The sequence below is a fragment of the Scardinius erythrophthalmus genome (assembly GCF_964197995.2).
Source record: "Scardinius erythrophthalmus genome assembly, chromosome: 7".
Lineage (NCBI taxonomy): Eukaryota > Metazoa > Chordata > Actinopteri > Cypriniformes > Leuciscidae > Scardinius > Scardinius erythrophthalmus.
Window position 1 is genome coordinate 5878964 of NC_138227.1, and position 15281 is coordinate 5894244.

General features: G+C 38.4%; 2 long non-coding RNA genes across 2 annotated transcripts; both read left to right on the forward strand.

Annotated features, from left to right (window-relative positions):
- Window positions 1–1774: 1774 nt before the first annotated feature.
- LOC308693349 lies at window positions 1775–5201 on the forward strand. The gene is made up of 3 exons (XR_014030438.1): window positions 1775–2313; window positions 2490–3218; window positions 4391–5201. It is a non-coding gene; the product is annotated as an uncharacterized lncRNA (long non-coding RNA).
- Window positions 5202–10911: 5710 nt separating this feature from the next.
- LOC308693498 lies at window positions 10912–11810 on the forward strand. The gene is made up of 3 exons (XR_014030459.1): window positions 10912–11043; window positions 11525–11599; window positions 11690–11810. It is a non-coding gene; the product is annotated as an uncharacterized lncRNA (long non-coding RNA).
- The last annotated feature ends 3471 nt before the right edge of the window (window positions 11811–15281 follow it).

Genomic DNA, 15281 nt, shown 5'->3' on the forward strand with positions numbered 1-15281 from the left:
TGGGACAATGAGACACCTATTAACTTAAATATTAAAATATTATCACTACTATAATGGAACAACAAAACACAATCAATAGAACGTTTAATATTTATTGCACAGACCACAACTGACCTACAATAAAGTCTAAAAATAAATCATGCTTCTTAAGAAATGTACCAAAAATAAATAAATAGTAATAAAAAATATACACACACTAGTGCATATAATTAAAATGATAAAACTCACACACCTTTACAACTGGTAGACATTCTGTATAGCCTACTTGAAGTATTTTCTTCCTCACAATAGTAAGTTTAACAAAAAGTGCTCTCAATATAATACTGAACAATGTACCAACATAAATAAAAATAATAAAATATAATCTTTTGGGGGTTTATTTTTATAACCTACAGAGAACGTCATCATCAGAGGTTATTTTAGCCAAATTCTAGTCATGTTTGCCGCACGTGTGTTTCAACGTTCGAATTTGTTTGAATGTTTGAACGTTCCCTGCAGGTTATTTTGGAGTTTATGTTATAAACTAATCAAAACATTGCATATGATGTATGCTACAGAGATTATTCTAATGCTGAAATGTGTAATTTATTTATAAATAAAGTATTTATGCTCGGACACATTCGGTCTCTGTCGTGCACTATCTAGCGCGTTCTCGGACACACTTGGTCTCTTTCGCGCACTATCGAGCGCGTTCTCGGACACATTCAGTCTCTCTCGCGCACTGTCGAGTGCGCTCGCGGCATTCGCCTCGCTTATGTCCAGTCCGGCGCATCATAAACACACACACCAGAGAAAAAACTTTGCAGCTCATATGGTTGAGAGAGAGCCTAATCGGATGAAAACCGCTTCAGTGATCTCAATTATAGTAACGCTGCATTTTTATTGACAGTAACGGTAACGGCGTTGTAACGGAGGAAATAGTAATTAGTTTGATTACTCGTTACTGAAAAAAATAACGCCGTTAGTAACGCCTTTTATTTATAACGCCGTTATTCCCATCACTGGTGAGAGCATTTCAGTTGTGTTTGTAAAAGCATTTTTTTTTTCCCAAAATAAGTGTTGTATAACCATCAGGGCATCAGTGATGTGTGAACTGAATTTGATGACACTATAGTGTGTGACAGTGAAGTTATTGACTGTTTTCGTAGTAACGCTTTTCGGGTTTTGCACTTTACAGACGGTCCCTTTCGGATCTGCCTCTCTGCCGCCTTACTCTTCACGTCACATTACTACGATTAAAAAGATGTGTTATTTGTGTAGTAACAACTTAAATAGCACACAAGTTATTGACCCGGGAAGTTCGAATCTGTGAATTTATTGCCAACTTGCGCTAGTTTACTATGCTTTCTTTCAACAGCTTCTAGTTCTTCGTCTTGAGGTGCACTACTGCCACCAACTGGACTGGAGACTTTAACCACCTTCCATTTCAACTGAAATGTGCTTCCGTTGTGTGAGTGAGAGCGTTTCAGTTGTGTTTGTAAAAGCATTTCACTTGTATGTGTGTGAGCATTTCAGTTGTGTGTGTGAGCGTAATATTTTCAGTTGTATGTATGAGAGCATTTCACTTGTATGTGTGTGAGCATTTCAGTTGTGTGTGTGTGAGCGAAATATTTTCAGTTGTATGTATGAGAGCATTTCAGTTGTGTGTGTGTGAGTGTTTCAGTTGTGTGTGTGAGCGTAATATTTTCAGTTGTATGTGTCACAGGGTGACGATTAAGTGGAACTATCCCTCTCTATTCTTGTTCCCGGGAGGGAACGAGTTTAATGTAACACCAGAACGGTTCCGGGTCTTTCCGTGTAAACAGTCTGACGGAGTTTACTAATGAGGGAATGAGCGGCAGCTGGGTGAGGAGCAGAGATTGAGCCATGAGAGATATGGCTTGGTGAGGAGGATTATAAAAGGATCCGGTCGATGTGCAGTTGAGGTGAAGTGATCGGGAGAGGCAATCGTGGGCGAAGAAATCTTGGGCGAACAAACTTTTGGAGTGAATTCTTTTGGGTGGATGCAGACTGGAGGAAATCTTGTGTTGTTGATCTGTTGATCACGTCGGGCAGATCGTTAAAGGACGGGAAAAACTGTATGTAAAGAAGGAAGAGCTGGAGAAAAAGCGGTGTGGTTGAACTGTGTCATCTCATCGAACAGATAAGTGTTATCAGCCACCCCGGCGTTCAGTGAGTACTGTTCTGGAGCTTTCTGATGTCAGTTGTGTTTCCATAGTCAACTACCTACACAGCTTAGATGCACAGTTTGTCAGTTGAGCGGAGAGAGTCGACTGGGAACACGAGAAGAGACCTTATTCACTGTGAGTTGATGTGAGTTGCAGTGCCTAATGTGAATTGAACACGTGTGATCATTTGAAGTGACTGAATTGTGTACTGGTGTGGAAACTGTAACTTTATGTCTGCCTGTTCCCCAGTTGACTACTCGTGGGGTTCGAAAGTCAAACTGAAATTAATTAACTGCTGTGTGTTGAACATATGCTGTGCAGGAATGCAGCTCTATCCTGTCTGAGTTGAAGAGGATTTATGAGAGATCTATGCATCGTTGTTCTGTGAACATAGAGAAACTGTCCTCTGCCATTGGATGCTGTCACTACTGTCCTGTGGAAAGAAAGCCAGCTGTTGACTGTTGAATCCTGTACTCACCACTGTTGTTCTGTGAACACAGAGAAATTGCCCTCTGCCATCGAATCTTGTCATCACTGCTCTGTGGTAAGAAGACACAGTTGTTGATTGTCAAATCTTGTATTCATTACGGTTGTCCTGCGAACATAGAGAAGCTGTCTTCTGCCATTGAATGTTGTCATTGCTGTCCTGTGGAAAAGAGGCCCAGCTGTTGACTGTTGAAATCCGTACTCACCACCGTGGTTCTGTGAACATAGAGAAATCGCCTTCTGCCATCGAGTGCTGCCCTCACTGTTCTGTGGTAAGAAGACACAGTTGCTGATTGTCAAATCCTGTACTCACCACGGTTGTTCTGTGAATGTAGGGAGATTGTCATCTGCTAGTGGAGACGGCCAACATTGTTCCGTGGGGAAGTCACTGCCTGTTGCTGTATTCCAACTGCCGCCGGCTTGTGGAAGGGGAGTGGCCCCCAGTTAAACGGGTGTGGCCCGTGGAGGGAGCGAGAGAGCCCCAGTCTGTCATTTACGTCGGATTGGTACACTGCGACGGATGATCCCCTGCCCTATCTTTTATTAAATCCAGATAAGACAGAGGTAATACTTATCGGTTCAAAAAACCGCCCACAAAACCTCTTACAATACAACTTTAACATAGTAGGGTGTCCTGTTACTTTATCCTCTACAGTAAAAGACCTGGGTGTTATATTAGATTGTAACTTGTCTTTTGAAAATCATATTTCATATGTTACAAAAACAGCCTTTTTTCACCTTAGAAATATTGCTAAGTTACGTAACATGCTATCAGTTTCTGATGCAGAAAAGCTAGTTCATGCATTCATGACCTCGAGATTAGATTACTGTAATGCTTTATTAGCTGGTTGTCCTGCATCCTCAAACAAGCTACAGTTAGTCCAAAATGCCGCCGCTAGAGTTCTTACTAGATCAAGAAAGTTTGACCATATAACACCAATTTTATCATCACTACATTGGTTACCTATAAAGTTCCGTATTAATTACAAGGTATTGCTACTGACTTATAAAGCCCTAAACGGCTTAGCTCCAGTCTATTTAACGGATCTTCTATCGCCCTATAATCCATCGCGCTCTTTAAGATCACTAAATTCGAGGCTTTTGGTCATACCTAGGATATCCAGATCCACCAAAGGAGGGAGAGCATTTTCACATTTAGCTCCAAAACTCTGGAATAGCCTTCCTGATACTGTTCGTTGCTCAGACTCGCTCTCCCAGTTTAAAACTAGATTAAAGACGCATCTCTTCAGCCAGGCATTCATATAATATTTTAATCTTACAGTTAAATCCGGTCTCTACTTCATAAACGCCAGAGGAGAACTGGCCCCCGACTGAGCCTGGGTTCTCCCAAGGTTTTTTTTTCTCCATTAGGTCACCTGATGGAGTTTTAGGACACCATTAGGTCACCTGATGGAGTTTTTCGGTTCCTTGCCACTGTTGCCTTTGGCTTGCTCAGTTGGGGATACTTAATTTGATTAATCGATTCAACAGTGCTATTGATCTGCATTACCAAACGTGGATGTTTTACACCAGAAACAAACACTGATGTACTATTTTATTTAATACTGTGAAGCTGCTTTGATACAATCTGTATTGTGAAAAGCGCTATATAAATAAAGTTGACTTGACTTGACTTGACTATCCTTCCCGCTATCCCAAACAGAGGTGACACTCAAACGATTGATGCTGTCCTGTGTGAAGAGTAACCCCTTCCTTTGTTTTCAACTTCCTACCAGTGCCTGCCACAATACCTACCTCCGGCTGAAGAGGAATTGCTGTGCGAATCCGTACTAAGGCCCGCTCCACTCTCAGGGGTGTCCCACGGAGGGAGCGAGAGAGGCCCCGTCTGCCTTTTACGTCGGATTAGTACACTGCGACGGATGATCCCCTGCCCTATCCTCCCCTCTATCCCAAACAGAGGTGACACTCAAACGATTGATGCTGTCCTGTGTGAAGAGTAACCCCTTCCTTTGTTTTCAACTTCCTACCAGTGCCTGCCACAATACCTACCTTTGGCCGAAGAGGAGTTGCTGTGCGAATCTTTACCTGTGCCTGTTCCATTACTTACCTCTGGTTGAAGAGGAACCGCTGTGCGAATCCTTAGCAGTGTCTGCTCTACTACTTACCTCCGGCCGAAGAGGAGTCACTGTGTGAATCCTTACCTGCGTCTGCTCCACTACTTACCTTTGGCCGAAGAGGAGTTTCTGTGTGAATCCTTGCCGGTGCCTGTCCCACTACCTATGTCTGGATGAAGGGGAACCGCTGTGCGAGTTCTTACCTGCGTCTGCTCCACTACTTACCTTTGGCCGAAGAGGAGTTGCTGTGCGAATCTTTACCTGTGTCTGTTCCATTACTTACTGCCGGCCGAAGAGGAACTGTCGTTTGAATTCCTACCAGTGTCTGCTCCATTGTTCGCTTCTTTCTGTTCGAAGGGGGATCGTTGCACGAACTTCCCACGCAATCTGGTAGAAGAGAGAAGAGGATCCGTCGGTGGATTTTAGCTTGAGTTTGGACTTATTTTAACTAAATAAAATACAAGTTTTTGATAATACTTATCTTGTCTGGTTTGTTGGTGTCTCTGGGAAACTCCTCGAGGTGGTACGTTGTGAAGGGGAGGGAAAAGGCCACCCCGGCCTGTGACATATGTGTGTGAGCATTTCAGTTGTGTGTGTGTGTGAGCGTAATATTTTCAGTTGTATGTATGAGAGCATTTCAGTTGTGTGTGTGTGAGCGTTTCAGTTGTGTGTGTGTGTGAGCGTTTCAGTTGTGTGTGTGAGCGTAATATTTTCAGTTGTATGTATGAGAGCGTTTCAGTTGTTTGTAAAAACATTTCACTTGTAAGTGTGTGAGCATTTCATTGTAGTATGTGAATGAATTGGGTTTCATGTGTATGTGAGAGGAAAAGTGCATGTATATGTATGGTAATTCTGAATAATGTCCATAGGGGCACCTCATATAGAGTGACAATCTGTCAATAAAAATCAGCCAACACTTTTTTGTTCTCCTCCGATCTACATTGATCTCATAAATTGCCTCTGTGAAGTTTGAACACAGAAAACATTTCATCACTGGATAGGTTTTGTTTGTTTATTTAAAGTGTGGTTTATGTCAGCTGAATGTGTGGAACGCTTTTCAGAGAAGATAAGGCAACGTTATTTTAGTACAATTCACACCCAGCGATAACTCTGGAAAAAAAAAAAAATCTCTGAATGCTTCACGTGAAACTTAGGTCTTCCGACCTATTACCATCGTGTCAATTCTCTATTGATTTTGATGGTAATATCAATTTTGATTAACGTTAATATGCGCGAGGGAGGGAGAGCAAGACTGATTGAAGACTGTGAGAGTGCGCGCGCGCGGCCGGAGGGGGGTCTCTCTCTCTCTCTGCTCGTTCTCTCGGTAACATGCGCGGGCGCCTGACACAATTGTAAACAATAAAAACAAAATTTGGAAAACAAAACCCATTGGGCCCTACATAACTCTGACTTGTTTTGAGCAAAGTATCTGAACAAATAGTGTAGCTACTCAATCAGTGACAGGCTACAGCTACTAGCTAACTTTACCTCGGCACACAGACTACGTATACTATCAACACTGCTCAAATTTCAGAGTTAGGACTTCCAGATTTCGGTATTCGGTTACAGTAGGCTATCACCAACAGAATCCTGAGCGAATGCGGATATGTGTAAGCATACAATTACTTACCATTCACCACATTACGCTTCAGCGAGTTTTAGCTGTGGCCACACTCATCTGGCCTTAAACATGTGCACGGAAACTGTGGACCATTTACACGTCATCAAATAGTTTTTTACATTAACAGAACTTAAAATTAAATTAATTTTTGATTAACTGAAAATGTTAAACTCTGACAAGCCATGATAGTATATTTAATCAAAAGGCATAATTTGTGTATCCCAGCTCAATAAAATAACAATTACAAGTAAAAAGTAAAACAGTATCTCAGAACTTGATTTTTTATTTCACAACAATATATATATATTTAAGTAATACGGAAGAGGATTAGGGCCAGGCAATAATAAAAAAAATAAAACCATCTCGAGATTAAAGTCATTATAATGCGAGATTAAACTCGTTAAATTTCGAGAAAAAAAGTCGAAACACAATCTTGAGAATAAACTCATTAAATATTGAGAATAAAGTCGTTGTGTTTCGAGAAAAAACTCGTTAAATTTCGAGAAAAAAAGTCGAAATACAATCTTGAGAATAAACTCATTAAATATTGAGAATAAAGTCGTTGTGTTTCGAGAAAAAACTCGTTAAATTTCCAGAAAAAAGTCGAAATACAATCTTGAGAATAAACTCATTACATTTCGAGAATAAAGTCGTTGTGTTTCGAGAAAAAACTCGTTAAATTTCGAGAAAAAAGTCGAAGAATTGTGAGAATAAACTCGTTAAATGTCGAGAATAAAGTCGTTGTGTTTCGAGAAAAAAAGTCGAAATGAAATGTAACGTTAGAGAATAACGCATTTGATCAGTGTTCATTGCATAACCTGATAGAGGACATGACAGAGTTAGATCACTTAGACAATCTATATTTTTGACTTTCTTTCAGTAACAAAGAATAGAACATTAGGTCTAGGTCGGCTAGGTGTTTTTAGAAGAAAAAATCAGTCCAATTTGCGCGATGTACTCGCTTTTGTCCAACATGAAATTCATGGAGGTTTCGTGGTTTCCCAGGATACCATAAGACGCATTATTAAACTTGTTGATCCTCAAGGTGTGGAATTTCGACGAAGGAGACGCTTGAGAAGACGCCACTTGCGCTGGCCCAAATACACTCTGGCATATGGAAAGCTATGATAAACTAAAACCGTACAGCATTGCCATTAATGGCTGTATAGATGGTTACAGTCGTTACATTCTGTGGATGGAGGCGTACACAAACAACAACGATTAATAATGTGTCTTATGGTATCCTGGGAAACCACGAAACCTTGATGAGGTTGATATCAGTAGGCTATGCAATGAACACTGATCGAATGCGTTATTCTCTACATTTCATTTCGACTTTTTTTCTCGAAACACAACGACTTTATTCTCGAAATTCAATGAGTTTATTCTCAAGATTGTATTTCGACTTTTTTTCTCGAAATTTAACGAGTTTTTTTCTCGCAACACAACGACTTTATTCTCGATGTTTAATGAGTTTATTCTCGAGATTGTATTTCGACTTTTTTTCTCGAAATTTAACGAGTTTTTTCTCGCAACACAACGACTTTATTCTCGATATTTAATGAGTTTATTCTCAAGATTTTATTTCGACTTTTTTTCTCGAAATTTAACGAGTTTAATCTCGCATTATAATTACTTTAATCTCGAGATGGTTTTATTTTTTTATTATTGCCTGGCCCTAATCCTCCTCCGTAAAGTAATGACTAAATGTCCTCTGAATTAGTTTTTAGAGTGTATGACAGTGTAAACAGGAACAAAATGCATGCATTCAGATATTTTGAGATCAGTTTCAGGCCTCATTCATATGTGGAAATAAATCAGATGTAAATCAGATATGTGCCAATGCGACTGTCTTGTAAACAGGCAGATCTGATTTTCTGAAGCATTGCGTTCTGTATGTCATTAAAACTGTGACAAATTGGTTCTTCTACACGGTTTTACTATTCTCATGTGTGGAGGTGGTAAATGAGAACAACTCTGGAAACATGGAGGGCAGTCAGTGCCGCTGCTAGCCATTTTGGTGCCCTAAGCATAATTCCTTTATGATGCCCCCCACCCCGACCCCGAGAAAAAAAAAACGTTTGTTTTTGCCAATTTTACTTTTTATTACCAAACATATAACTCAAATACCAATAACACAATAGCAGCATCACAGTATAAAACTTAAGAACACTAAAAAGAGAAAGTAAAATCTTCACAGCTTTGCTGACTTTGTAAACATATGTAGAATAGCCAACACACACTACACATTTGAAAGTGTTTTCACTTTCTTCAGTAAACAGAATAGCAAGAAAAAAAATATCAAAATAATCCAGACATGTTTTTCACAAATATGTCACTTTGAATAAATTACATTAGACAAAATATTCAAACAAAGAATCTCATACCGGGAAAAAATTATAAACATTTAAAACTGAAAGCATGGCAGCCAAAGAGTTCTCCCCCTTTATTATTTATTTATTAACTATTTGATAAATCTAATCTAATATAATATAAAAGCATAATAGAATGAGGTGCAATAATGCACACAATTATAATTTTATATAATTATAATATAATATTATAATTATAATATAATTCATAATGACATTTTATATTTTTTATATATTTAACAGGAATTGTTAGCCTACCATGTGCACTGCACTGACTGCTAACGTTAACTGTTACTGAGAAAGTATTAACCACCGTCACGTCAAAATAACCCATAAACTACTGCTCAATATCTAAAGAAAGATAGTAAAGAAAGTAACAGCTAGCTGGCGTCAGTTATTTGTAAAATAGGTAATGTTTAACAGTAAAACCTCAATTTAGCTTGCACCGATGTTATAAGTTAAAATAACATAGTTTGCTAACATTAACGTCAACTAGTTCGAGGCCCGTTACGATTAGCAGCAGCACATGCAGCACATTTCGCGTATTTAACAGGGACTTACCTGCAAGTGATGCACGGGCATCATTTCGCAGTTTCTTCTTCTTTCTTTATTCAGATCCTAACTCCTGCTGTCTTTTAGGGGCCATTGCCAAAAAAGTTGCCTACTGTCTCTGTCAAACTTCATTCGCGTTCGTCCTACGCAAAGGCGCCTGCGCGAACAACTGGCACGTACCATCCAACGCGGGGGGTAATGATAATGATACTTTCTAATAGAGCAATTAAATTATCTTGTGCCCCCTTTTTTGTTACATATACACTGTAAAAACTAAAGGAGCCTCAAGTATCCTGTTGGATCCTCAAGGAACTTCAAAATGTAATTTTGGTGCCTCAAAGCTCTTTTTCCTATAGTAGGGTTACTGGAGGAGCATTGACAATCTTTGAGGTTCTTGCTGGAACTTACGGGATCCTTTAAGCACTTTGTATTTACTTCAGAGGTTCTGGAGTCACCTTTTCATTACCATGAGACCTCGAAGTGCTTTGGGGGAAAATAGAGGAACTTAAATGCGATAAAAGGGTTATTGGAAGATCTTTTAACATTTAAGTGGTTCCTGGAAGATCTCTAATGTTAAAGCCAGCATCTGGAGGAACCCAATGGTTCAGTGAGGCCCGAATTAGATTATTATTCTATTATTATTATTATTATCCTATTATTATTATTATTATTATTATTATTATAGGCTACTTAAGTTTGATTCAGTATACATACCCAGGTGAAAAAGACGTACTATTAAATGTATTAAAAATGTACTTGAGTGTGTTTTTAGTAGACCTACAATACAAATATACTTTAATGCATTTTTATTATTATTATTATAGGCAAGTTTGATTCAGTATACATACCCAGGTGAAAAAGATGTACTATTAAATGTATTAAAAATGTACTTCAGTGTGTTTTTAGTAGACCTACAATACAAATATACTTTAATGCATTTTTAATACATTTAACAGTAACCTAGTCTTTTTCACTTGGGTAGCTTACATATATTTAGTATAGGCCTATTTTATTAAGTAATTTAAACCTTAAACAACAACACTAAATAATAATAATATTATATGAAGAAGAAGAAGCAGGAGGAGAAAGGTGTTATTCTGTCACGAAACTGCTGCTATTCCTCTGCTGTCGTCGCTTCAGTGATGCTCGAGTCGCGCGCAACAAAGCTCAGCTGATCGACGTCATCGGTTTGAAAGTAACGGCTCCTCTCATCAAAGCTTCCGCCGTTTATTCGGCTCTCCATTACAAGGTTTGTAAACTCGCCAAATAAATATAAATACAGAGTCTACTCACTATATATTTAAACACACATATAAATAAACTAAATTTATTATACATTACTACGTTTTTACAGTGTTTACCACTCGTTTATTGCACAGTATATCTGGTATGAAGGTTTTAGCCGCGATGCTAACTACGTTGATCTAATGAACAAATGGAAATGATTGACTTATTGTCTTAGATTGATTTAGTCATTCAATTCAACATATTTTGTACAACTGTGTCTTCAAATTGCTGATATAGCCTAACTAATTTAGAAAATTCTCTGATTCTTGGCGTTTGTTATGAATAACAAAAACAGGTTATAGTTTGCTCTGTTTTTGTTTAGCCTAACTTAACTTTACTTACTACAGGTGCCCTCATTCTCTCAAATACCATTTTAAAGCCATTTACTGGTCAATAAATATTATGTTGTGAATAATCAGCTTTGTTCTTTTGTTTCCCCAGAACAAATAATCTGAACATTTCAGTGGCAACATTGAATTACAGTAAGTTACCTGCACCACATGCAGTACTTTATTACTATGAACTTTCTCTGTGTGAAATTATATTGTTTGACTGTGTACTTGTGTTTTTTAAATCAGTTATTCTCTGAAAATCTTTTCTCATGATCTCAAATCTCATTCATGTAAAATATCCCAGGTTTGGTTCACAAATAATGCTATGCATTTTTTCTTATATCTTTATCATTTGCATTTGAATATAAGACATTTTAACTCTGAATTATAACTTCAAGTTTAGTCTTTCGACAAAAAAAAAAAAAGGAAAAAGCTATTAGGCTTCAGAAGACTTACAACACAACCCATAACACATTTGAACTCATTGATTATTTTTAGTATCTTTTCTGGGACATTTTTGGAGCTTAACCATTTTTACATAAATTGTTGCATTGAATTGAACTAGACAAGAGTACATAAAATGGTTTCATGAATGATTTACACATTTGTTTTCTGCTTGTGTTTCATGCAGTGTAAGCGACCGGTGACTGGGGTTGCATTATGACTGAGATCTGCTTTTGGGGTCCACAGACAGAAAGTCAAACAGGTTTGGAACGTCACAAGGCTGAGGAAATTATTTAAGTTTCACAACTATCACTTTAATAACATTACTAACAGTAAATTTTGTACTTTGCAGGGATCTCGGTAAGCTGAAATACAAGTTTGAACAAGAATAAAAATCCTCCTGTAGACCTGAAAATCATTGAAGTGCCTGGACCATCCACCAGAAAAGAGGAAAAACAAACGGAAAACGATGCTGTACCTTTTCACTTTTCTAACTCATTAAGTACCTCACACCAACTTGGTCCCATAGTGACATTTTTTACCACAAACGAAATTGCTGATCGTGAATTCATATTGAAATGACTGAATTCACCAGTGAACATTCACAGAACAACAGATCATTTTACTGCACCTTAATACTGTTTCCAGGTCGAAGCCTCTACTTCCTCTATCTTGTTTCATGAGAATACTCAACAACCATTTATAAACACTGTTGATTCAAGTCACACATTTAAGATTTTCAAAAGCCACAGTGTACATTACAGTCTCCAGTCTAACGGCATCCCAGACTTAAACATTTTATGATTCAAAATAGCTGAATAACTAACCATCTGAGATTTCAGTATAGAGATTAAGGTTACAGCACAATCAGTGTATATTAGCACTGTTGTTTGTTTTTGACATCTGATAGAGCTTTTGGACTTGGTAACAGTGATGTCAGACTAACCATCGTACTGAAACACAAATGTTTTAAAGTTAAGTATGATGGACATTTTTTAATTAGTTCAAATGTAATTTTTTTACATTGATTTATTTCATGGAACATATGTGTTTCCATGCATTTTGTTGAGATGTCTTTTCTTGTTTATCTATTGTATATACATGGTTGATTATGTTGCTTATGTATTATACTATTTTTTTGTGTATTCATTGATATTAAGCTATAGTTAGCTTTTTTCCCCATGTGCATGGAAGTGTATGTATAAAAATGAATATCAAATATGTAATAAACAATTCTTATTTTGTATTTGGTTCAATTTGTTTATTATAATAGAAGTCAAAGGTAACCATAGTAACAACATGAAATTAAATATAAAAAAAAAATGAAATTTGGTTCCTGGAGGCACCCAAAGTGGTTCCACACAGTGCCTAATATCAGAGTTCCTCAGGAAACCTGTGTGGTTCTTCAGAGAACCGCCCCTTTTTAAAGGGTGCCTAGAGGATCTACAGACGGTTCCGCCGGTGTGGCAAAGTGAAGAACCCCAAAAGGTTCCTCCAGGCACCTTTTATTTTTACAGTGTACATGGCTAAAATGTGCCTAATAATATTTCTGTAGGCTAATGAAATAATATCGGCATTATATATATTTTTTCTTTAGGCTATTTTTGGTGCCCCCTCAGCACTTGGTGCCCTACGCACAGCGTGTGATGCGCGTGGTGGGAGCTGCGGCGCTGAGGGCAATGGTTGACGGCTGAAGTTACCTGCCATCTCACCCTGTGGGGAGAAGAGTCAGTTCAAGATAAAATTAAAGGCTTGTACAGAAACAAATCCGTTTTTCGAGGATATGTCGGCTGCAATGGCGAAGCAGGGCTCCAGTGTCAGTGAATAATGAAGTCCCTTAAATCTAAGTGCAAGGAGGTGAAAGATCACGATTATAAAAGTGGTAATGAGCGAATTACATTCCCATTCTACCACCAAATGGATATCATTTTAGGAGACAAGTCCAGCGTCACACCAATAAATGTTCTGGACAGTTCCTGCAAAAGAAGAGTCAGTGGATGGGGAGGACACTGATATTCCTACAGGTAGGAACTTTAATGCTCACATTAAAGGGTTAGTTCACCCAAAAATGTAAATGATGTCATTAATGACTCAACCTCATGTCGTTCCAAGCCCGCAAGACCTCCATCTTCGGAACACAGTTTAAGATATTTTCGATTTTGTCCGAGAGCTTGCTGTACCTCCATTGAAAATGTATGTACGGTATACAGAAAGGCAATAAAGACATCATCAAAGTAGTCCATGTGACTACAGTGGCCCAATCTTAAGTTTACCAAGCGACGAGAATACTTTTTGTGCGCAAAAAACAACAAAAATAACAACTTTATTCCACTATTAATTTCCTTCTCTCTGGGCCTGGAAGGAAATGAATATTGGAATAAAGTCGTTATTTTTGTTGTTTTTTGCGCACTCACAAACACACACACACACACACTAACCCGACCCCGAAATGTATCCAACACACTCACACACATACACTAACCCGACCCCTAAACCTACCCAACACACACACACACACACACACACTAACCCGACCCCTAAACATATCCATCACACACAAATAACCAATCGGAGGAGAGACCTTCTAGCCAATCAGAGGCGAAAAAGGCGGTACCTTCCCCTACCATCATGGGAAAAAAAAATCGCTTCCCTTAGCATCACAGTGCATTTCCCTGTTGAAGGCCAGTGTCCATTGACTTCAGTGGGGCTGCTTCGAACAGTTTTTTTCAGCGCTTCGAAACTAGACGGTAAGTTGGATAAATGCTGCGATTATGTCCCGCCCGCGGACGCTCAGCTTCTCTGGTGAATGAAGAGTGGGCTGGCCTGGACTCCGGGCTTCTGCGTGATGATTGGAAGGTCTGTCGAAAGGCTGCATCTCCTTTTGATTGACAGAGATTTCATACAATAAAAAGTCGCTGATGCTACAGCTATTCGAGCTCTGTCCCATCTAGGATTTTTCAAGACAAACTGCAGCAACCTATTTCTTGGTATTTGCTTGTCGAAATTGCTAGCCAATTTGCATAATACATTTCAAACAATTATACATTCATACCTTTATTATATTATTACTTATTATATTTTTTATATTATTATTAGCAATAATTAAAAAATAATGATTAAAATATTTTTTAAAAAGATGTTATTAGTAATAGTATTATTATACTTTATTGTATTATTATTTATACCTTCATTATATTATTACATTTATATAATTATATTTAACTCTGCTGGCCATTGAGAGGACACTGGTCAAGTCACTGGAAAAGACGCCTAGATGGTACGACAGGGTCACAGAGCATTTTCTTGAAAAGGAACGTAGAATTTACCTATAAATAAATGGACCATTTTTATGATGTAGGCCGAAAATGAGCTTCTCCTCTCTGAAAGACCAGCAGCCGCCACTGGTGTGCAGGGCTGGACTGGCCATCGGGCATACCGGGCATTTTCCTGGTGGGCCGACGTGCTTTTTGGGCCGATACATCTCATACTCATACATAATTTTTATTATTTTTTATTTATTTATTTATTTATTTATTTTAATTTGTACTTCGGCGGCCCATTCGTTTTGTTTTGTTTTGTTTTGCTTAATGGGCGGCGCTGGGTTTGTGCCGGTGTAATGCATTGGTCAAAAAAAGTCAGTGTTAGTTTTTTTTTCTGACAGACCAGCCCATGAAACACGTAGATCAGCGGCCCATTGGTTCTTTTCTTGATTGACACTGGGCTGGCCCAATCACAACTTTAAACGAGTGAGCGAGTGTGCAGCAGTGTCAGTGTGTATCTGTCAAAATAGTCAGAGAGATGGAAAAGAAACACAGGGAATGTGCAGAGAAATAGCGTGAGAAAATAGAACCAGGCCCTTAAAGCAGACACTTTATGTGTCAAAATACAGTATATGTTTTCTGACCTTCATCAGCTCCTGTGGCAGATGATGATAGTGAGGAGGA